At 37.9% G+C, this 24,888-nt stretch overlaps 1 protein-coding gene and 1 long non-coding RNA gene across 5 annotated transcripts in view; one reads left to right on the forward strand and one right to left on the reverse strand.

Annotated features, from left to right (window-relative positions):
- Nucleotides 1-24,888, forward strand: part of LOC141305375 (uncharacterized) — a 566,500-nt gene that overhangs the window by 35,448 nt on the left and 506,164 nt on the right. The window lies entirely within an intron of this gene.
- LOC141305376 (uncharacterized) lies at nt 1,648-13,554 on the reverse strand. 4 transcript variants are annotated; one of them, XR_012344385.1, is made up of 7 exons: nt 13,496-13,554; nt 12,487-12,602; nt 8,553-9,504; nt 7,124-7,297; nt 2,503-2,753; nt 2,247-2,339; nt 1,648-2,039 (listed from the first exon to the last, which is right to left on the reverse strand). It is a non-coding gene; the product is annotated as an uncharacterized lncRNA (long non-coding RNA). The 4 variants fall into 4 exon arrangements; XR_012344386.1 differs by lacking the exon at nt 7,124-7,297 and having other exon boundaries at nt 1,653-2,039; nt 2,503-2,747; XR_012344384.1 differs by lacking the exons at nt 7,124-7,297; nt 13,496-13,554 and adding an exon at nt 13,303-13,387 and having other exon boundaries at nt 1,659-2,039.

The raw sequence follows: 24,888 nt of genomic DNA on the forward strand, positions 1-24,888 counted from the left end.
AAAACACATGTAGTGTTTATCAATAATAAAGATATAACAGAGAAGAAAAGTGAACTGTCCAGGTTGGATGGGGTTCAATTTTCAGAGATTGTAAATTTTATATATATATATAGAGAGAGAGAGAGAAAGAGAGAGAGAGAGAGAAGTGCTATTAGTCCATACATAAAAAAATACCATATAGTAGTCAACATCTGAAGGGGATCAAAAAAGGTCATCAAAGTGGTTCTAAGACAAGGATAATTCTTTATGCTTTTAGGACAAATTTATTGAAAGGTTTTGATCCACTTCAAATGTTGACTACTGTATATCTACAAAATTATGTTTGTCATTCGTTTTCAGTGAGGTGGATATATGATTAAATAAATGTGCATCAATAAAAAAAAAAAACCCTAACAAACATTGCAATATTGCAGATTTGACTCACCACAAAAGTTTGTGAACAGGCTCCATAGTTAAAGTGATTCAATAAAATCACGTAGAAATGTTTGTCTGTTATGTATTGAGCACAAAGTGAAAGTAAAGCAGACATTTGTTATCAGATGAGACATAGGCAAGTTATAAAAAAATGTAATGATGCTGAATTTAGAACTACAAACCTACATAACACTTGTATTATTTCTGCCACAGAAAGACAGACTAAAATAGTACGAGTAGTACTGTACTAGCATGCAGTTCAACATATGAGTGTCATAAGCAGTGAATGATCTTCTGAGCTACAACAGCAATCCAGGAAGTGAAAACTCAAATGATTAATGATACCTTTCCAGATCAAGTAAGAGTGTGATTTTTTTTTTTCAGGTTTAGATACTAAAGTTTGCTTATTGGATATTCAGACATATTGTGGTCTTGGATAAGTACACTTAGTTAATTTGCAGAATTATAATAAAACAAATAAATATTTACACTTAATGTGGTCTTCATTTAGAGAAATGTATAAACCTTATTTAAAAGTAAGTTCTTACCATCTCAATGTACCATTCAATAAAGACAAACAGGCTTGATTTGCCAATTCACCTAAAATGTTTATTAAAATTAAGAAAAGCACCTGTTGTGCCAAATCCTGTCCACCAATCCTGATCCCAGTCATGCATCTAGATCCTAAAGTGTTTTATTGGCTACCAGTAAACATTATTTCAGTGAAGTCATTTAAATATTATACCCTTATTGTATTACCACTATTAAATTTATAAAAGTGAAAACCGAAATATTACTGTTGCAATGCGACAATTGTACTGTATAATATAAAATATGAATATCACCATTTTACTTTACAGAATTATAAAATAAATTTGTTACTCAATATATAATAAAATATAACTAAGCTTTAAATTGTAAAACACTTATTTTAAACATCACTTAATTATTATTTTGAAATAAAACTTTGTTTATAATTATATATATATAGACAGTTACATATAAATTAATAAAGATATATACATATAGTCACATAAATGTAAATACATGCAGATGCTCAGATAGATACACATTATATTTTTACGTATTATATATATATATTTTTTTTTTATATATATATATATATACACTTATACAGTGGTTTAAAGAATTGCAGCTGGTTTAGTTTTGATAATCGCCATAACATGGTTTATTTTTAATTTTTTAATAATTGTGCAGTCCTATATTTAATTTAATACTAATTAATTATTTACACGATTTTAATCAACTCAAAAACCCCTGTTTTGGAAACCCTAGTTGGAAAGGACCAGAGAAAGAGACAGGATCTGGCACAACACCCCAGTGAGCAAGCCAAAGGCGACAGTGGCAAGGAAAAAACTCCATAAAGAGGAACCCGACTCAACAAAGGGGGAAACCCATCCTCTTCTGGCATGGCGCAAACATTGCAAAAACACATTCATTTAACCTAATATATGGAATATTAATATATTTAGAAATTAAACCAATTATGTTGTATGGTCAAATCATTTCTAAACATATTAAAATTAACTGGTCTTCGGATTATTAGATGAAGGATCGCCCGCCATCTAGCCACTGGATCTGACTCTTCTTGCAGGCTGGATGTCCTGTGGTAGAGGAAGTATAACAGATGTGATACCGTTAGTAAATTTATTTGAATTGTTTTGACTCCACAAGACTTATGAAAAACAAAGTTTGAAAGACGGGTGTGATTTGTCTTGCAAGAGAACCATTTACACTTTAAAATTCTAAGCTCAGTATATAATAAAATGGACTGAAACACTAGATTTTACTAGAAGTATTTATGAACTTACATCAGTGCTTTAGTATGCATATTTCTCTGCTTCTTCTGTCTTCAGCATTGTCCTTTGCTCTGGTCTTCAGTGCCATCAACTACTGGTCCCATCCTGTAAATAATAAATGAATAATAGGATCATTATCATACACAAATACTAAAGTAGTAAATAAAAGTAAATTCACAACTTAACTTTACAGAAAGACACTACTTGTTTTTATTTAGTCACAAAACAATCTTCCAAACTTCAAAACCAATTCTAATCTTATGCTTACCACAGATGCCGGTATTCAGATGCTGTCATCATTAGTGTTGTAGCACACTCGATCTTCTCAGGCATTCTGACTTCAACTGCTGAAAAACATCAACATCAAAATGAGATTAGAATTAACATTTTCTTATAAATGTGGTTATGATGTGCAGTAGTACAGTGATTGAATCAAAATGTTTAAACACTTAGCTTTGGATGGTATATTGCAGAGTCGCATCCAGTCTTGGACATGACTGCTTTTGTCTCTTCCTGCAACTTTACAGAAGGGCACATATTAATGACAGAATAACAGTTCAATAACTGCATATAACACATTTAGTACAGATTGTCGAACAAATTAAAATTAAAACTTCTAATATAATAGTGTCTTACTAGTGTCTTACTACCTCCCCCTTTACCTTGCTATCTTCATGTTAGTGATGTTACTCACTTACTGCTTCCCTGGAGCTGCCACAATAATCCTCACTGTATCCTGTCTGTCGCTGGTGCTGCTGCCAGTGTCCTCCCTGAATCTGCCTGAATCTACTTCTATCTTCGTCCTTCCTGCTGCTGTAGGTGCTGCTCTTCTTTCCTGCTAGCTCAGCGCCATAAAACCTCAAGACGACTATACGTCTCACCACAACACAACCATACGTACCAACCCGTTGGCTAAGGCTGTTCTGAGCCCACTGGCACTGTTAATGCATGCTCAGAGCCACGGTTCCGTATGGCCTAACACCAAAACACAACCATACACGCCAACCCGTTGCCTAAGGTTGTCAGAGCCCAACCCGCACCGTTAATGCATGCTTGGTCCCAACGGTTCTGTATGGCCTAACACCAAAACTCAACCATACAAGCCAACCCGTTAGCTAAGGCTGTCTGAACCCAACCACCATCCTTAAAAGAATGCTTGGTCCGAACGGTTCTGTATGGCATAACACATAAACAACCATGCAAGCAAAACAAGTTGGCATAACACTGCAAAACATTTCCCAACGACAACCAAAACAAAACCACCTATATCAAGCGCAACACACAGTACACAGGATTGTGGTAACTGTGGTAGCTCTGTAACACACCCGACTGAAGGCAGAGGTCCGGATTTGAAATGTAGATGTGATCAAGTAGTGTGTGTTTTTCCGTCGTGGCTGTTGTAATCAGTTGGGTGTATCCTCGAGCTTGAAACAACTCCAGACTCGTTTTTTCCCAGTGTGTAGGAGGTCCTCATTAAAGTCTCCACAGACGATGACAAGGTCGTCGTGTACGAGGTCAAAATAATCCAGCATACCCTTCAGGTTAGTCAAAAAAATCTCCAACGTTGTACTGTGGCGGCCTATACACTGCTACAATTGCTGCCTTTATTGGCGAATCTAATTTGATGACAACGAACTCCAGATCGGTCACATTTTGTATATATTGCCGGGGCTGAGCTGGAATGTGCTCCTTGCAATATATTGCGACTCCACCTCCGTTCTTCTTTCCAATGTCTTGATGCGTGGAGTAGGAGACGTGTCTGTTGTGGGTAAATAGGTTATATCCGTCCAATTGGAGATCCGATGAAGTAGACGATCCGGACAGGTGTGTTTCCGTCAGACAAAGAATATCCACGTGACGCAGCTCATGATACCATCTGATGTCCTCGATGTGGGGTTCAAGTCCTTCTGTGTTGTGGTGAATGATGGTGAGTGTATGTTCCTGCCTGTTCTCCTTAACGTGCCGCAGAAGTGGCATAATTTCTTCGACTGGTGCTCTCCTCATGGCCTGCAAAGAGGCTGTGATTTCTGGATTAACATATATCTTCTTCTCTTCGAAGTCTGTGATGTGTAATCCACGTAGGGAAGTGGTTCTGCTAAGGGCAACGTAGGCCATTCCTGGCTCAAAAATCTTCTTCAAGGACACTACTGCAGACTGCATCGTCATGCCTTGAACTTTGTGGGCTGTGCAGGCGTAAGCTAACTTGATGGGAAACCGCTCCTTTCCTCAGAGTCTCTTCGGATCTCTCGATGTAGACCAAGACGTCGTCTTCACCTCCTACTTTCTTGCGATGTTTCTGGCCAGCGTTCAGATTGTCGAGTTGAAGGCCTAGCATCTCCACTGTGGCGATTCCATCCTTCGTTTTGGTGATGATGTTTGCAATCCTGCCAAAACATCCGTTGACGATTCCGTCTTTTACGTCCAGATTCCTGGTCACCATTACACAAACTCCCACGGCAACTTCTATGGTGTCAAGTAAGTTGTCCTTTTTTCCAGTGGCGGGTTGCGTAGTCTCTTCATCCCTCCTGTTGTGGGGTCTTTCCTGTAGTCTTCGGCATCAAATGTTATGATGTCAGCGTAAAGGGCCTGCACAGTCTCGGTATTGTACTTAAGGGCTTCTTTGTTGGTGGCGAATATGTGCAGTGCTTCACGCGGACAGTCTTCTGAATTCTTCACAGCCTGGGGTAACAAAGTTCTATCATCTTCAGGGCTTGACATTAACTTTTTGAGGCACTTGTCCTTCGGACAAGTAAATTTATGTTTCACTTGTCCATGCACAAAAGTCACTTGTCCGGGTAAAGATTTATAATATAATTTTTTATTTTTTTTTGCTAATGCATAATTCATTGAAAGCATCCAAACACTATCAATGTTAATACAATTCAGTTGAAACAGTAGAAAGGAACAGTAGAAGGATCTCCAGACTCATAGTATAATACAAAGTAATACTTTGCACGCTGATGTGCACAGTGTATCACCAGAGGTAGTGGTGACTCTTGGTGAAAAAAAATAAAACTATCTATCCGACAGACGCCACAGAACATTTCTCCGTCTTCATAAATAACCCAGTCGAATTCATCTTTCCATTTGGTTACAAATTTTCGTTCCCGTTTGAACTCATATGGTGCTGTTGGTGTAAGGCAGGGCTCGAAATTAACTTTTTTACTTGGTAGCACTGGTGCTCCCAACTTTAAAAAGTTAGGAGCATCCCAAAAAATTTAGGAGCACCCAATTTCTTTTTAGTTATGCACCGATCTAGATTCTTCATGGCCGATTCTGATTAACTGACATCTGACAGACGCCTGCCAGATGTTTGTACACAGCAGATGCTTTCCAGATCAAGAGATCTTTATCAGACATCTTGCAGATGTACATGTGCTATCTGAGCCGCGTTGTATAGTATATTGACAAATATAAACAAATATCAAGGAAAGAATTTTATTTCACCATTTAGTGTAGCTGCAGAATTTTAAAATATCAATTTAAGGCAATTTATGACCCTTTTTTTAAGAGCTGCACAAGTTAAATGAACAGTATGAGTGGGGTTGGACAATGTACGGTAGAATATTAAGCCATAAAATTACAATATTTATAATTCAGATACAGACACAAAAAACAAAATATCTAATACAATGGCATTTCAACCTTTATACCATTAAAAGGGATAAATCAAGTATATAATTTCTTATATTTATATAAGATATATAACATTAGTATTACTTAATTGTTTAGAATTTTAAAAGGCAAATTAAATTATTTCACACTTACACATGGATCGATAATTCCAATAATTTGACCATAAACAGCTGAAAAAATGTATTGAAAATAAAAATTAATTTGTTTGTCACGAGGGGGCGCTTTAGGAGCGCTGAAATACTACGGTTTCCATAGTAACAGCTGTACACAAACCAGCACTAACGCCGTTTTATCAGAAATGAAATGACAATGCAAACGACATGTTTCTGAGGACAGTCTGTTCCCTTCAGATACATTCATATGAAGACATACGTGCAGCGTTTTGACTTTGAAACGTACAGCGTGCATATTTATTCAATGACATCATTGCCTTTTTGAAGATTTATCCAAACCTATCGCGATAGTCTTTCCGTCTCTTAAAATTATACGTTAATCAAGACTTTTAGTCTTGTACTACTAGTCAGTAGTTAGGCTAGCGACAGTTTTGAAACCGAGTCGTACCACACTCATTTCTCTCACTCGCACAAATGCTTCCAAATATAATTTGAGGTCGCACAGATTAATTTCTCGCAATTTCGAGAGAGAGAGAGAGAGAGAGAGAGAGAGAGAGAGAGAGACGCGCGCGCGCACTCTCCCATGATCGAGCATAGAATGCTGCTACGTCAGAGCGGCCAAAGCATCAACAAGCTTCCTCGTACTTTTTGACAAGAGTTCTTGACGGGGCGGCCAGAGCTTCTTTTCAGCTCAAGTCGGCGGCGGTGTGAACGTACAGTAACTTCATGAGCAGTTCTTTTCCGTTCCGTGTGTGTGTGTGTGTCGGCGCGCTCTCTGTTCAATATTCCGCTCGGTGTTTGCGCTGCACGTTCTGCTCTGTCGTTAACGGCATATAACGTTAATTAACATGGCATTTTATTTTGTTTGAAATTTAACTTGTCCAGTCGGACAACCAATTTTCTCTTCCACTTGTCCTACAAAAAATCCACTTGTCCCGGACAAGCGGACAAGCCTTAATGTCGAGCCCTGATCTTCCCTGAGAGGTTCGGCCTTCGGCTTTGCTCGCAGTCGGTTCAACAGCTGAGCGAAAGCGAGGTCTTCTTTCTGGCGCATGATCTCTGTCAGGGTGACGATTTGAAAATTGTCCTTCCAGAAGTCCAGCACATCCTATTCAAACACGCACAGCGGTTTGGCTTTACCTGTCGTGGGCAGCTGATAATAATCCCCTACAGCGAGACAAGAGATCCCTCCAAAAGGCTTCTTGCTGCCTTTGATCTGCTGAAATCTCCAGTTGATGTAAGCGAACATATCCTTTGAGATCATGGATACCTCGTCGATGATAAGGATCTCCACGTCGCGTAAACCTGCTCTCACTTCATCAAGGGAGACAAAGTACCACAAGGTCTATTTGTAACATACAGAGCTTTTTTACAGTAATTATGACATGGTGTGTGAATGCAGCACAGCACATTTCCTTTCCCTAATAAAACACACTATGAATTCAATGATAGTACTGTTTTTCGCATACTGTAAATGTTGACCCATTCTTCCTCTTTTTTATTTATTTATTTTACCTAGACATGTCCTGGCCAGGATTTCTATATTGCCTAAAATATCTAGGTGCTGGCTTAATTTTTCAGTTTTCATATTTTCTGAAGGTGAATCACAACAATAGCTTGACCTATAACATGCAGGCATTGACAATAGCCCCTTTCACACAGAAATCCCGGTAAATTGCTGTCAAATTACCAGTATGACTTTACCAGTAAATACAGAAATGAAAGCACTGATGAATGAGAAAGAAGGCTGGGTCTCGAGCACAACACTTGAAACGCCTGTGAAAGAAACTACTGTCTGCATGTTATTGGTAAAACTACTTTTCTACGTTGGTCAAACTACTGCTACGATTTGCCAGTAATGTACAATGCCGCATAATTGACCAAATGTGGCACTTGAAAAGGTGGGATACAAAGAATGGTCAGAGAGATTGTCCTTGTTTTAATCATGAACTTCATTTTGTTCAATTTCACAGAAAACAAGGCTTCTTGTATAATTTTTTTAACAAAAAACTTTTTATATTTTCTATTTTTTTTCTGTTTATTTTACAGTTAACAAAAAATTGCTTGCACTATTCTTTTTATATCCGTTTTCTTTTTATTTACTATATAATTAAAAGATCCTTGCTACAAGCTAATCTGAGACTTGTCAGAGCTTACATAGCATTGTTGATTTGATTGCTTCCATTGTCCTCATTTGTAAGTCGCTTTGGATAAGTGTTCGCTAAATGATTAAACGTAAATGTATCATAATTTTGCATCCTAAGTACTGATTAGTTGTATTCCCTTTAACTTTTCATAAATTTACTTTCATAAAACGGTTTTCATAAACCCTGAAAAATACTGCTTTTTCATCACACTGCCAGTGGCAGTGAGCCGTAAGCAAGAGGGATGCACACAGATGTTATGCACTTCCACCTCTCTCTAACTACTACTGCATTTTTTTGCATCACAACACCCTGCTGGCTGTGCCCACCCACATACACCTAACTATTTACATATTAACTAGCTAACATAGACATGCTTAAACGATTTCAATGTGAGAACAAGAACTGATTTGCAAAGTCTTTACCTGTTAAATTGTCTTACAGGTAATCATGCTCATGAAGAGCAGGCACACAGTTGTCTGGCTTCTGTGTTTTGGGGTTCAGGTGGGTCATCGGCAGGATCCTCCACAACCTCTGCATCAACAATGTCCTCGTTCTAATGACAGAAGTTGTGGAGCACTGCACAGCAAGCAACAACTTCTGGCACAAATGCAGGGCTCACTTCCAGGGCCTTGAAGAAGATGGACCTCCAGCGTGTCTTCAGCATCCCGAAGGCTCTTTCAACAACGTTGCGTGCACGAGCATGCTTGACGTTGAAGCGAGCATGTACAGGATTCTGTACGGGGTGATGAGGCAGATGGGCGCGCTCAAACAGGGGTACCCACCATCTCCGAGGATGCATTTTCCTGCAGGTGGATATAAGCGGCCAGAGTAAACAGGGCCGTTCTTAAGCACCCTGGCATCATGCACCGACCCAGGATACCCAACAAAGACATCAATGAACTTCCCCTTGTGGTCGGTGATGGCCTGCAGCTGAACAGAGTGGAACAGCTTCCTGTTGAAATAGCATGGGGTCACTTGCAGGTGCTTTGATCTGGATGTGGCAGCCGTCTATTGCACCAGCTACCGTGCAGAAAGCTGGAGACCCAGCCAGCTGGGCAAAACCTCCCTCCACTACCTCCAGATCATCCGGGGTCGGGAAAGCGATCACCATTTTCAAAATACAGATGACTGCCCTGCTGATTCTGTGCACAATGTCATCCACCGTGGACTTTGGGATGTCAAACCTCAATATCTGTTTCCCAGCCATGGTCAAAATCTGACTTCAAAGCAGCGATGAGGGACGTGATGGACTGTCGTGAAAGCTGCAGGCTGGGATGAAGGTCAGATCCATCTTTGAAATAAAGCTGAAGAATTGGCACGGCAGCATTCAGGCGGCAGTAGGTTGTAGGGCTCACCGTCTGTAAATCAGGGTTTCTGCAGATATGAACAAGTGAAATTTAAGACTTTTTAAGACCTTTTTAATACCACCTTATATGAAATTTAAGACCTAAACCTGTAATGGAAACACGTTACATTACATGCATATAAATATGTAACATTTAATGTAAAAAGTAAACAATATTTCATGGCTGTCATAAATTATATGTATTACTATGATATACAGTGAACTTTTCATATCAGCAGATACTATTCCACACAAAATATCCCCATAAAAGTACCACTTAGAGATATCTGGTGATGTAAACTATTTATTCTGAGGCATATTTTCATCAGTGCTCTATTAACTTTTACATCTTAAATCTGCATATTTGATTCACCTTTTTTTTCCTTTTTGAAATGTTTTCCTTTGCAATCATTACAATTTTTCAATAAATTCTATATGGCTGTTAGCCGTCAGATTACATAATTTACACTGCAAAATTAAAAATGCAATAAATGATGTTATGAGATTAATGTTTTAAATCCATTTATGAATATACAAATTGGAAATGCTGGGCTGGGGATGCATACTTTTAAACATAGGCTACTAAACTACCAGCAGGTGGCAGTAAGTCACTTCATGAGTGAGTTATTTCGACTGATTCAAGCCAAACTCTGAATCGATTAGTAGTAAAATGTTTCTTGGAGAATGTGCTGTACTTCTGCTGTGATCCTTGTTTGGAACTATTTTCGTTGGTGAAACAGAACAAAACAGTTAATCTGTCATCTACAATGTAAGTAACTACTTGACTAACTAGTTTATTAAACTAAAATTAATGTCATGTAATTTCTTTATGAGTGCTGTTACGCTTGTTTGTTTTGAAGTCTCTCACAAAGAGACCAGAAATACACTACTCATTACCAATTGCCGTTTACGTTGAATAGATTAAAATAGGAATCTTTCATGCATTTTGATGTTTCTCTGGTTGTTTTTGTCACTTCAGTTTTAATCAGGCTATTTGTTTGGTCGGGCAGGTAAAATAAACATTTTAAAAGTATCTCAAAGGCTGGTGGTCAGCTAGCTTGACCTATATGTATTATTATTATTATTATTATTATTATTATTCATGGGTACCAAAGACGTCACTTCCGCTATGCTCGCCGCCATATTTGTGTCCGATATGACAACAGACACAGCGCATCTAAATGAGATTTAATAATAAATTGAAATAAGAAATTACTTTTTACTACTACTTCCCACACTGTGTATTTGACTTGATTGTATGTTTAGGACAAAAAGTGTAAATTATTGTGAACGTAGTCGCTCGATGAAGGCTTTAAGACCTTGAAGAATCCTGGTCACTACTTCACAGGGAACGAGACTCGCGCTGACGACACTAATTCCCTTTTACAGTCCACGCTTAGATTTCGGCAAATTAGTTTTGGCGAATGCAAAAAAAAAAAGTGCTTATTGAGCATAAGCCCAACATCCAGCAAGCCAAGAAAACATAAAATATACCTGAGGGAAGACGTCTTTCACGTCTTGTGTATTCCTAAACCTGGATCTCATTGAAGCACAAATTCAAGCACCAAAAGCAAGAGATTTCTTTATTTAAAATATGCATTTGTATTCATTCAAGCTATATGGCTGCAATAACATTTTAGTTTAGTTTATTACACCACTTGTGCAGCCAGTCACAATTCACAATGGTACCATTTACTCGGGACGATGGTTTGTGTGTAACTTGTGTGCCATTTTGTATGACAAATAATTTTTAGAGTAATTGTACATAAATAGTTTTAGCAAAACAAATATGATTATTTTTGAGAACCTTTTTACATATACTTTACTGCAGGCGTTGCAATGACGAACGCTATGTAGTACAATAGTTTAGCGTTTATTATTTAATTTTCATAATTCACTAAACACTGCATAATCTAAAACATAATCTTGCTCTTAAGCCAAATACACACTGAAACAAATAATTTACGGCATCTGGATGTACTGTAAGTCACTATTCTCTGCATTAGCACTGTTTTGAACTTGCTGTTCGATTGCTTTCTTGTTTACTAAATCTTTGGACTCACGAATTGATCGGTTCAAAATGATGTAATCGCAAAAAAATGCTTCTTTTCATTTTAAGGCATTATTTTGGTTATAATGTACTGATTCACAATCTTATTCAATAATTAATTATTATTCCACTACTCTTGTTGTGCCGAAAAAAACACCCTTGCTGTGAAAAGCACCTGCGTGAATGACACCGGTACACTAAAGGCTATACTGTATGCATACCGACCCAGTTCAAGCACTGCTGAGATCGAATAAAACTGTAGTTAGGTTTTTTTCTGATGATTGTTGTTAGAGCTAACAGAATAACAGATCCCGGGCATATTGTATCCTTGTTCTGAACAGTCTGGGAGTTTTGTTGATCTTCCTCTGGTAGTTGTGGCTGCTGTGACCATAGACTGAAATAGGTGGCGCGGACACAAAAATGGCGGCGATAAAGCACAGTGACGTCACATGGTCCCTATGGATTGAGAACTAACTAGTGTTGGCTCTGATCCAAAAGTGACACGGATTTGGGGTTTGCAGAGCTGCAGTGTGGGCCTTGCCTAAGCAGTGAGGAGCCACCAATCCGAGAGAGACTCGCGCCGATAACAGAAAGCCGATTGGCTATTGCATGTTGGTCTCATTTGTAGTTGTAATACAGCAAATTATATTTGGACTAGTGAAATAAAGAACTACAACACCACGAAAACCAAGCAACAACAACAAAAAGAGAATTTAAATGAGCATTAGAGGTAGCGTTACATGGACATCGGAAAAATAAGACCTGTGTAAAATTATTTAAGACCTAGAACAGCGAATTTAAGACTTTTTAAGACCCCGCGGAAACCCTGGTAAATGTGTATATTTTTAATTTGAATATTTTATTTATTTATGTACACAAACATAGCTCACCATCTGTAAATATGTAGTATATAGTTTAAAAAAAAAATCATAATCATTCAAGAAAGGAATTATTTTCTTACCTTTGCATTTGCAATGACACTCTTCATACCTTCCGGGGTTTGGAAGGAGAGGCTTCGTCTCCTGATGTCTAGGTGAAGAACTCTCAGGCACAAAGACAGCCAACACACTGCCCATTCTGAAACAGGACAGATGAGATTAGAGGAGGAGAACATGTTAACAGATTAACATGCAAATTCTTTGCTGATATAATACAATGCAATAAGCAGTTTCCCAGTCAGCAAATTTCCTCTGGGCCGGATCTGGCCCATACCAACAGCTAAAGTGTGGCGCAGATAAGTTTTGGTTCCTCAGCCCAAATCTGGTCCACATCTTTTTAGCCAGAACCAAACCAAAGCAGTGCCATAACCCAACCTAAAATGAGCCAAATCATGAAAACAGATCTGGTTGAAATATGGATCTTATATGGTATCCTTATATGGTTGAATTCTGTAAAGGGCTATGGCCCGTACGTGGACCACATGTGGCTGATAAATCAAAAGCCATAATTTAACCATATTTATGCCACACCTATTATTTATTTAAAATATTACATGGTAAATCTTAAACACAAAATTGATTCACAGACATTTTTAATATAATAAAATTTTAATAACAGAAGTACAATACAGAACATTATTATTGTCTATTATTGTCAGAGTTTCCCTCAGCTCTCCTTCACCAGTGTCTCGTTCAGCATTCATCATTACATACACCTGCCATCAATCACCAGTTAGACAACTTCCAATAAACCATTTACAAACTGCCAGCAAACCCTTTACAAAGCTAACAAAATCGCTCATCTACACATAAAGATGTGATTAAAATTCAAAACTTACGTAAATAAGAGCTCAATCTTGAGTTAGACTAGTTTTCTCTTCTGAAAAAGGTTGACATGCTAACAGACTTTTTCGAAGACTGTAAACTATTTCTATGAAGTAAATATTCAACAGAAGTGAGTCAAATACAAGTAAGAAAGGTGTCAGGAACAGTTGTATATATTATTTGTGTAATTTTAGGGACTAAACTCACCTCAGAACTGTGAAAAACGCAGCAAGAGACGTCTCTAGTGGCTGTCAGTTAAAGTGTTGACACCCGTTTCCATGGAAACTCCCTCTGCTTCTGCGTTTGAATGCGACTCAGCTGTCTTTAGTTGGAAGATTTTTTTTTTCATTCAGCCTTATTTAATTTTAAAAAAATGATTGCTTTTGTTAACTATTAATTCACTCAGTGACTTATAGATATATAAAATAATTATTGTTCTTTTTTTAAATCAATAAACACCACAACACTTTATATAACTCAAAAGTAAAACTTTTTATTTATATTAATTTGAGTCTACAAAATTAGTTCTGGACCTTTATATACATATATATATAAAATCTATTTTGTTGCACTGTGATAACTGTAAAGAAGAAATAATTTGTACACATTACACAAATACTGTGGTGAACAGCAAATACCCTGGTGAAAAAATAAATCTATAAATAAATAAAATAATAAAAACCCTCATAAAATTTTGTAATGGGTTAATGGGAATTGTGTTGGTTTGTCTTCTATAGGCCTATGTCACGCAACAATTGAATATCGAAGAACGTCTCCGAGTGGGGAGACGGCAGTTCCGGTTCCCTTACAAAAAAACCCTACAGGAATCCTGCAGGATTTTCATTTTTTCTGCAGGATACCTACTGGTATCCTGTAGGAATTATAAAATTCTGCAGGACAAATTGACAATATGTGCAGGCAATTCCTACAGGTTTTTAGAAACATGCAGGATGATCCAGCATGCTTTAAGGAATCCTGCAGGATTCCCATTTTTTTTTTGCTGCAGGATACCTGCAGGAATAATGAAATCCTGCAGGGCACATTGGCAATATGCAGCAAATTCCTACAGGTTTTAGAATGGACCCTTCAGTACAACAGAAAACCCAGCACACACAAGTGAAAAATCATGCAGGATTTTATCATTCCTGCAGGACTGCAGAAATAATCCAAAAAAGGAAAGTAGTTTCTTGCATGAGTTATTATTTCCTGCAGTATTAAAAAAAAAAGAAAGAAAGAAAGAATGACCTACCTAAATAACTACAGATTGTGAATTCTACAGGATAGGCTATTTCACGAGTTCGCTCTTGCATATAATAAACAGCGTAAAAGTTAAGCGTGTTTGGCATGCTGTCCGGGAGAGGGCCCCGAGCTCGGTAGTCATTCCCGAGCCCGGGGCACTCCCCCTGCCCAGGAAGAGGGGTCCGAGCTCGGCATTTGGCCCGAACCCAATAGCGCTCCCCCTAGCTGGAGGTGAAGAGAAAATAAAAAGGGGGGGTGGGAGGGATGCTGAAATCAGAGATAAGTGAAGCTAGGACTGCTTGGTTATTTAAAGGGACTGTAGTAATTGGATAGGGAGAGTGACTGGATAGGGAGTGATTGCTGATGATGAATTGGCCGTGTTAATTATCTGCGCGAGCTCCTCCTGAAATTTGTTAATGAAACATCACTTAAAAAATAGAGAAAAATACGATAGATTTGCGATGTTAATAACTTTAGAAATGCATCATCATATGGGTACGAAATTCTATTCAATAATCAACATTTCTTTGAGTTTGTGTTTGTGATTCTAGAGAGCAGTGCACCAATTAACTTTTATTTTGCTCTGGTGACGTGACGTCATTAAGATGCGTTGTGCTCCTCATCTGCTTGTGGTTCACCTGAAGAAAGGTTTGTGGTTTTAAAGTTTTAACCAAGCGTTTTTACAAGCTATGTAAAATAAATGCATCATAAATATAATAGTGATGGGAAAATGAAGCTTTTCGAAGCACTAAAGCTTTCCCCTCAACTGAATCGTAAAAAGGTTCATTACTCGAAGCTTTTCAACACGTTGCACACTAATGACATCTTGTGGTCAAAGGTGGAAAAAGTTGCCTTTGCGTCCCAGATCTCAAAGCGATTTTGGACAGTTTCATCAAATACATCAAGTTGTGCTACGAAAACCGTCAGAAATAAAAAAAATAATAAAAATGTAATTTTACTTGAATTAATCTGTAAATAAACTTTTTTATAAAATTCTAAAAGTATAAGTATGGTTTATGTAGGCTTATACTACAGGGCCGTTGAATCCTTGAATCTGATTGGCTGACGAACGTTCTAGAGGTGTGCATTATATTCAGGGAAACGCACGGCGAATGTAGTTTGTTGGACTTTCAAAGAGTCCCATGCGTGTTCAAAAATGGTCTGGAGTCAATCTGTCAAAGTTCAAAAGTTTTATTCAAGCTCAGCAATAGGAGAGACCAGATTTAAACTGAAAAGTACCACAAGTTCCAGACAGCTTTTGACCGAATTACAGTTCCATATCACTTCGCATAGTTATAACTGTAATAACGGACATTTGCATACACAAACAACAACAACAACAACATGGCAGACCATTTTCCGCACGTACATTTTAATATTTATGGTAAATATGAAAATTTTAACAACTGGGCGGCAGCAGTATTGGACAGTCCAGATGAAAAACAACATAAACGGAAGCGGACATCAAAAGCAGCCGGCAAGAACAAAAGACATAAAACGATCAGCGAAGAACAGCTAGACATACTCGAAGGAGAAAAACATGAAGAAAACACCAAAAAAACAACAGCTTGGGCAGTTAATGTGTTTAATGATTGGCTTAAGGCCAAAAATATGTCTGTGGATGAGGTAGAGAGAGAGGGAGCAGACGCTTTAAATACCCAGCTGCGAGCTTTCTATGCCACTGTCCGAAACGCATCCGGCGCAGAGTACTCCATGTCAAGTTTTATTTCCCTAAGAGCAGGACTGAACCGCTTTATGTCCAGATATAACATCACTGGTCAATCCGAATTCAAGTCATCAAACGACGTATTCAGGGCCGTCCTCAAAAAGTTTCGCAAGGCTGGAAAAGACACCAGTTTTCTTCATCCTCCCATCTCCATCGCTGAAATACAGCGCATTCGCAACTCTCCGTATCTATCACCAGACACAGCAGCCGGACTGGTTCGCAAGGTCTGGTTTGATGTTCAGCTGAACCTGGCAAGAAGGGGCCGTGAAGGAAATCGAGAATTGAGAAAGCATTCGTTCGTTATTAAAAAAGACGAAAATGGAGATGAATATGTTTGCTTGTCTTACAATGCTGAAACAAAAAACCACAAAAAGCCCACTGATCCTAACAAAGACTGCTACCGAGTTTTTATGTTTGCTAATTCAAGTGACCCCTTTTGCCCAGTCAAAAGTTTCAAGAAATACATCGCTAAATGCCCACCTGATGCCACATCCTTCTATCTTCATCCACTGAAAGCCCCACAGGAGGAGCTCGACGGGTGAGAGTTCTGGTATACCCGCGAACCGATGGGTGTGAACTTCCTCGGAAATATGCTTCCACGCATCAGCGAGGCAGTCGGGTTATCCAAAAGATACACCAACCACTCACTGAGAAGCACCGCAGTTCAAATTCTGACAGAAGCAGGGCTGGAGAGCAGGCAAATAATGTCTGTCACAGGGCACAGGTGCGAAACAAGCCTAAAAAGCTATTGGACACCTTCGGCTAAAGAAAGAAAACAATGGAGCCTGATCCTCTCAGGAAACAACAGTTCAAATGTCACAGAAAATCAGAAATCAGAAACCCACGATCAACAGGAAAAGGCGATCTCTGCGAACACACAGCCCCCCGCGCTTGATCTGCCGTTTTCAATGTCGAATTTTACAATTAATGGAAACGTGCAGTTTAATTTTAATAAATAAAACAAAGGTCTAGATAAATTAAGTTGTAGCCATATAAATCGAAAATGAAACAATAATGGCTGGCCTGCTGCACGTTTTTATCGAAGGTACAACAAATAAATAATATTGATATGGCTAAGAACTTTGTGTTTCATTTATTGCTGCAACTAATAGAAATATGCAACGAACCAATAAATAAATAAATTAGTAAATATACACGCACAAACTTTTTTCTGTCTTGCAATCACGCGCTCGCATGCACACAATAGGTCACATACTAGCACAGAAACGTATTGTCAGCGCTATACATGTCCATTTCTCACTAGCAGGGTAATAACAGCTGCATCTTAAAGCAGATGAACTTACAGTTGAACTTTTTGCCACTGAGACGCAGTTATTAACTGCATAGTCTGCTCTCAACAGCTCAAGCCTTCGTTACTAGGTCTAAAATGACGTTTTGGAACTAGCAACGAAGCTGTTGGATGAGCTGCGTAAGAAAATAATCCTACTCACAAAAGCATTTTAAGGATACAAACCGGACGAATGTCTTGAAATATATCATTTGATCGTTGTCTTGAGGTGTGGTAACTGTAGTATAAGCGGAATAATTGACTTCGGTCCGTTGAATTCCTAGAAAATAATGCACACCCGAGGTGTAACGGCCACTCTGCTTCGCGTCGTGACCGCATCACCACCTCGGGTGTGCATTATTTTCTAGGAATTCTACGTCCCGTCGTCAATTATTCCTTATATATATATATATATATATATATATTAAAATTTACTTTCATTTTTGCATTGGTCTTAATAGATTCTGATGGCCCCATAGATTCTGGTGTTTCCCCATTCAGTTTTTCTTGATTGCCTGCACATAATTTCTAATCGAGAAACATGTAACAGATAGATAGATAGATCTAGATCTATAGCAGCTGGGGTGCTGGAAAAAAAAAAAGTAAAATAACAGGCACATTAAATTACAGTATTTTTCCATAATTCAAAAACAGTTTTTTTTTTCTGTAATTTTACACAATATTTACTTGAGCTTTTAATATTCAATAAGGAACTTTACTTAAATATTGTGGAAAGTTACGTAAAAAACATGAAATTATCCATTTTGAACACTGCTTTAACTCAAATAATCAGTGTAACTATTTTCTTGAGCTTTTAATATTCAATATGGAACTTTACTTAAATATTGTGTAGTATTTCAGCGAGAATCAGACAATTTAGGAGACTCGATCAGAAGTTAAAACACTTTTACATCTACACACTCAAATTCCACAAGAGGCCTCCGTCATAAATCTGACGTTTCATAGCCTGGCGCCAGAACGCCAGCCTGAAGCAGACCTAACTAACCAAGAACTTGCAAAATTAACACAAAGACACTTCTTCATAATCAAATCCTTCGAATAAGGAGATTGTCAAATTTGGAGCAAGTAACCAAGATTAATGGTCAAAGAGATGCACATTTTGAACATCACATGATTAAAGTCATTAGCGATATGGTTGGTTTTCCCCCACACACAGGACACAACGGAAATTCCTTCCTTAAACTTTTGACCTCCCAGCTTAGAGAACAGACCCTCACAGAAGGGCACAGAAAACTGTCTATTGATGTACATATGCGCCTAAAATGTGCTAAAGAACTAAGGAGCAACTCCTCATTTCTATGTATAACTTCCTATCATATATGTAACCCACACATTTGTCTATTATGTTTTAATCACTCATTGTGTATGTCCCTTTTGATAACTATTGAATAGTTTAATGGTTTATATTGATGTTTGATATGTCTGAGTTGGAAATCGCATTCTCAAAATGTTCCTGCAATTCAATTCTTTGCGAAATGTATTATTGTCTTGTTATAGAAATCATGTCCAAATTTATCTCTGCAAAGAGCGGGAATTTGGGATCACGGGACTAATAAGATAACATGGTGATTTATGGTTTGGAAGGTGGAACCAGCAGCCCACCGGAGTTCAGCCAATGTTCTAATTGGTCAAGACATCATTTTGGGAGGTGTCCAAAAGCTGAGTTTAAATACCAAGGACACCCTCAAATCTCTCTCTTATCTCTTGCAACTTTTCTCACTCCTTACAACGCTCTTCACGTGCTTCGCGCCGCGGCGTCTCGACGCCGCCTGGCCTGAATGCCAGCCTCCTCATCTAAAGGAAACATGAGGAGATCATCACACTTATCTATTACTTTAATTCTTTTATTTCTTTCCGTTGAGAGTTTCGTGTCTAGTTAAGTTTGTGCAAGCCGCGACCGACCCAAACGCCTTCGCGGACCCGAACTCTAACCAGCGCACAACTCTCGTATCCAGCCAACGCCCAAGAAGACGTTACATTGACCGACCACCAACCAATCAGCAACCTCGGGAAAACCCTTTCTGGAACGAGCGACGAAAGGAATTCCCTTCACACAAAGGCAACGCAAGTAACTTCCAGGTTCTAACTGAACTGGTGCATTTGATAAAGTTTAATAACCTCTTTGAGAGACTCAATACGAGGGTTAATTAAGTGATTGATGGTTGTTCAGGTCTAAGCAAATGCACATATTGCTATAACTTGGGACTTCATATTTTCATTCCTTTAAACTCATTCTTTCCTCACTTTCTCTTTCTGCAACCTGTGTGAATGCGTGTGTTTATGTTAGATTAGTTTGTATGTGTTAGGTTTATCCAATAAATTCATATTTTTATTAAGTATCTTGTGTTTCGTGCTTACAAGTTATTGCCTTAAACTGCTGATTTTGCTACTGTGCTAATATATAGTGTTTTCACTATATTCTGGATAGTAATATCCATTGCAGAGTTTCTGTTAGACGACTTGTGAATGAATCGCGCGTCGACTCTGAAACAGCCGTAAAACAGCGATTCTGTTCAAATTCCCTATTGAATCATATTCGATTCCCTTTGAGCTAAATTATAAATTATTATGTAATTAATCCCTATTACAATCTTACAATTGTGGAAAGTTACGTAAAAATAACATGAAATTATCCATTTTGAACACTGCTTTAACTCAAATAATCAGCCATAAAACATTGTTTTAATAATTTATTCATCTGCATGAGTATAACATCTCAAAATGCATGAATATCAATATATCATTACTGCAATTTACTTATTTTCTTTGTTTAAAACTACAACAATATAATAACTGCAACAATATTCAAATATACAAATTACTCCAAAAGTTAAAATTTCTGCAACAACACAATTTATAACTGCAACAGTACACCATTATTTAAAAAAAAAATCATAACTGCAGCAATATACAATAAAAGGAATTTTTCAGATCTGTAAAAATATAACAATTTGATAAACAAATCCGAACGACCTGGGAACAGATGAATTCATCTTGACAACACATGAGGCATGGACAAAAAAACAAATTATTAAACCACGAAAGCAAATGATCGCCAACTATATTAAGCCTGCCAGGCAATGAAGGATGATCTGGCTCTCAACGTTTTTAGTCCATCCATTCATAGTCCGCAATCTTGTTAATCAATGAAAGAACCTTTGGACTGACTGCTGTTAGCTTTCTTGATGTGGTCTTCTCCACTTTTGATCCCTTCTCAGGGTTCATCTTAAACAGGCATCTGTTCAATTAAAAAAAACATTAGTAATAAAACATTCTCCAAATAATAAATAGAAATAATAAAAGCAGAGTAATTATAATTTGCGTAGGGCATGCTTGTGGAGGATGTTTGCTATAAAGACATGCATGTGAGAGGATGTTATGTGTGAGACAGACATATTGAAAGAGAGTGTTATGTGAATGTGTGTGTGTGTTCTTGAATGAGGACAACATTTTGGGGTTCTCACCAGCATTATAAGGACACCTTGGTTTATGAGGAAACTTCGATATAATTATGTTGTTTTTTGACTCCAAATAATGCCCCCTATCATGTTTTTTTAAAAAAAAAAGGCCTTATATACCACAATGTGTAAGTGTATGGTTTTTAAGGATGTCCCCTTTAACCACGATGTGCATTTTACAACAGTACAATCCCTCAGGAAATTATACAACAATTTGCGGGAAATGGATAAAATGACGATTTGATGGATAAATATTAAAAATACAAACTTAATATTAACAGATAACAAAGTTTTCGCTTATGGCAGTGTGTCTGCCATAGCCTACATGAAGTTTTGTCTGATTGGTCCGTTTTGAAAACGCCGTTCGCGGGGCTGGACAATTTTCTCCTACACAAGATCTTTTAAAATTAAAAGGTCAAATTTAAAAAAAGAATAAACCTATGAATTAAAAGTGATTGCAGCCTGCGTGTTTTTTTCTCATTGTGATTGACAACACTACCGACCAATGACAATGCAGAGGGAGGTTTTCCTGGGATGTCAATCCTTTTTTTTCCCCGCGAAGATCTTCAGACTGTGTCATCGAGGAACGAAGTAAGCTAATCTGTGCTGTTGTAATACTTTCTGTTAGCCTGGAAAAATCCAGACCCTAATCTATTAAGATTATGGGTCTGGGATCGAACAATGAAAACTGCCTAACTCGAGGGGTGGCACCAAGCATGCATTTGAAACTCTAACTGCACGCAACTGGATAACGCCACGACCAATCACAACAATACACGCTTAGCTACCAGCAGAGCTAAATGATGTTTCATTAACAAAGTTCGGGAGAAGCGCGTCAGATGCTTAGCGTAAACATCACAAGTCAATCAGCGCCATAGGTTTAAATACAGCTGACTCACCTCAATTCACTCGATGGTTTATCAGTAAACCTCCACCACCCCATCTCATCACTCCGAGTTCTCGCTACTCCTATTGGGGGGTAACGTACTCTGGGTTCGGGCCACTGCCGAGCTCGGAGCCCTTTACCGGACAGCACGCCAAACATGCACTACTATTATCCGGCTAATTATATGTAAGCGTGAACTGATAGATTAAACTCTTGCCGTATCCTCTGGATTTCCAGGGTAACTTTCTGTAACATTATTTGTAAAACCTAAAATTTTATGTCTCTTTAAATATCGTCTTTTATTTTGAATACATTTAAGCTACTACGTTTGATAAAGCGAATAATTAAGGTGCCGCGTTATCGTTACCTCAGATTCAAACTCATGCCGGTTTCACACTGCACGCGTAGGACGTAAGCAGCGCGCATCCATTGGGCTTTCACACTGGCAGCGTTTGTCGCGCGCAGCTGAACCGCAGCTTGTGTACTGAAAATATAGACGAGTATCGTTCATTCGGTCCGGCATTTCAGGTGTTCTCCGACAACTGTCTGTCATGTGCATTGAATTGTGATATGGTTGTATGTTGTAGATTTACTGTAAGTAGAAAATGAGAAACGCTAAAATATTGAATATATTTTTAGACAAAGATCTTAAAGGTCTTAATGATTACCAGGTTGGTTTAAGATAATTAAAGGCAACAGTTTTTCAATAACGAGAAGAATATGTAAAAGTATGATATTTGGGGTACTAATCACCCCAACTGTTGGGGCTAAAGGCACAATAATTTACAAGATAATAGATGACTGACTTTTACATTTGTTGACTCATATGGTATATATCAGGGTTCCCCAAATCTTACCCTGGAGGTCCAATGCGCTGCAGAGTTTAGCTCCAACCCTGATCACACTCACCTACCTGTTATTCTCTAATGATCCTGAAGGCCTTGATTAGCATGCTCGGGTGTGTTTGATTAGGGTAAGAGCTAAACTCTGCAGGAAAATGGATCTCGAGGTCCAGATTTGATGATCCCTGGTATATATCATATTTTTATGGTGGTTGTCCAACTTTGAGATAATGAAACCATCATATTTAAAAACATGATAAGACATAAGACAAAATTATTATAGGATCACCTTCAATACTTTCAGAATCTTCACTTTTAAAAATTTTGTTTCTGTATTTTAAAATATGTTTTATATTAACATTTTAATGGAAGTAGTATAAATTTATTTATTCTTGTATATATCAAAACAAGCAGAAAATAGGACAAAGTTTGTTAAAGTGATTGTTTTGAACAAGTAGGCTAACTTTGTAAATGTTATTTACAAAAAAAACATTATTTTTACTGGTGAGCCTTTTAAACCGTGATTGTGTTACATGTGATACATGATTTTATGGATAACTTATTTTTCGTGTTAATCAGGCCAGTTTTGATCAAGATCGATGCACTGTGGCTTTAACCCAGCGTAAGCGGCGCAGCAAAAATAGACTCGGCGCCAAAACGATCGCAGCACTGACGCTTCTGCTCTGCTCCTGCTACGCGCTGCTGCGCCGTCCCTATGTGCGGTGTGAATGCTCTAATCTGTTAACATGGGCGCCGAAAAAAAATATGCGCTGCTTACGCCCTGCTTACGCGTGCAGTGTGAAACCGGCGTCAGGGTTAACGTTACGACCAAATAAAAGCTATTTGGCAAATTTAGAAACCACGACTGATGAGTTGAAATGTCTTTGGTCTACGTATATATGATGGTTTTGTATTACGAATTTGTAATATTCGAGATCGACCAGAACCGAACGTCATAGGCTCCCCCCAAACTTCTTAAAAGTAAGTTACGTACTTTGTGGCATAACGTTACAACAACGTTTCTTGGTAACGTCAATATTACAGCAACCATTTCGTCACATACTTTATAGAATCTGAACCATAACGTTAGATAGTTAACAAATGATTCGTTGTACTTGCTTCTGTCAAATCGGTTTTGGCCTTACTTTATCCGAACTGTATTTTTTCTTTCAGATTTCTCTCTTTTGTGGAAATATATATCGTTTAGACAGTGTTTTATAATAGAAACTTTATTCCCAAGACTATCCAAGTAATGTTACAATGTTAACAACTTGATAACATACATTACTCATCTGAAGATCTTTCCTACAACTGACTATCACATTTTTGAATTTCAGTGAATACCAGAAAGAGCTCCAGAGGCAGGGGGCTTACCCCTCTTCAGGATGCATGTATACACATTAGTCTAAAAAAAGAAGAAGAAAAAAAAAACATCATTTTATCAAAATATATTGATGAAACTAAAGGTAAGTATTTACACTTATATTTAATGCTTAGAAGAATAATGTAATCTGTATAGTAATGTTGTTTTTGTTGTTATTCTTAATTTATGTATAGTAGTAGTATCAAAAATATATTTTTTTTGTCAATTTCAGCCCTGGCAAATTTCATATTATTGTATATAGGTTGTGCCATTTGTTTTTACTTATGTATGAATGAAGTATATCTTTGCTGGCAGTATCTGTGTAAAAAATTTCATTGACCGACATTATGTCAGTGGTGCAATAAATTATGATCTCTTGCAAGATTTTTACTATAAAGGTAAAGGGCTCTCCATTAACGCTTGCTCACTTGTATAGGACAGGTGTTTTTTTATTTTGTTTTTTTGAATGGGCTACTGAAAGAATTTACAAGTAGTTTGTAGGGGTGGGAGAAAAAAATCGATTCTCCGATGCATCGCGATTCTCTCTTCAACGATTCTGAATCGATTCCTAATATTTCAGAATCGATTCTGAGCTTGTTTTTTTCCCGCATTTGGCACGTGTGCGCACTAGAGACGCGGCACGCTTTTTTGCACAGAATTTGCACTGTGAGACACGTGCGCATTGCTTGACGGTGTGTGCTTCCATCTGCAATGCAGTAAAATTAGATGCACGAAACTCGTGCACTGACAGATTTTTTACCCTAAAGCTCGATTGTG

Source organism: Garra rufa, unplaced genomic scaffold (assembly GCF_049309525.1).
Source record: "Garra rufa unplaced genomic scaffold, GarRuf1.0 hap1_unplaced_002, whole genome shotgun sequence".
Taxonomy (NCBI): Eukaryota; Metazoa; Chordata; class Actinopteri; order Cypriniformes; family Cyprinidae; genus Garra; species Garra rufa.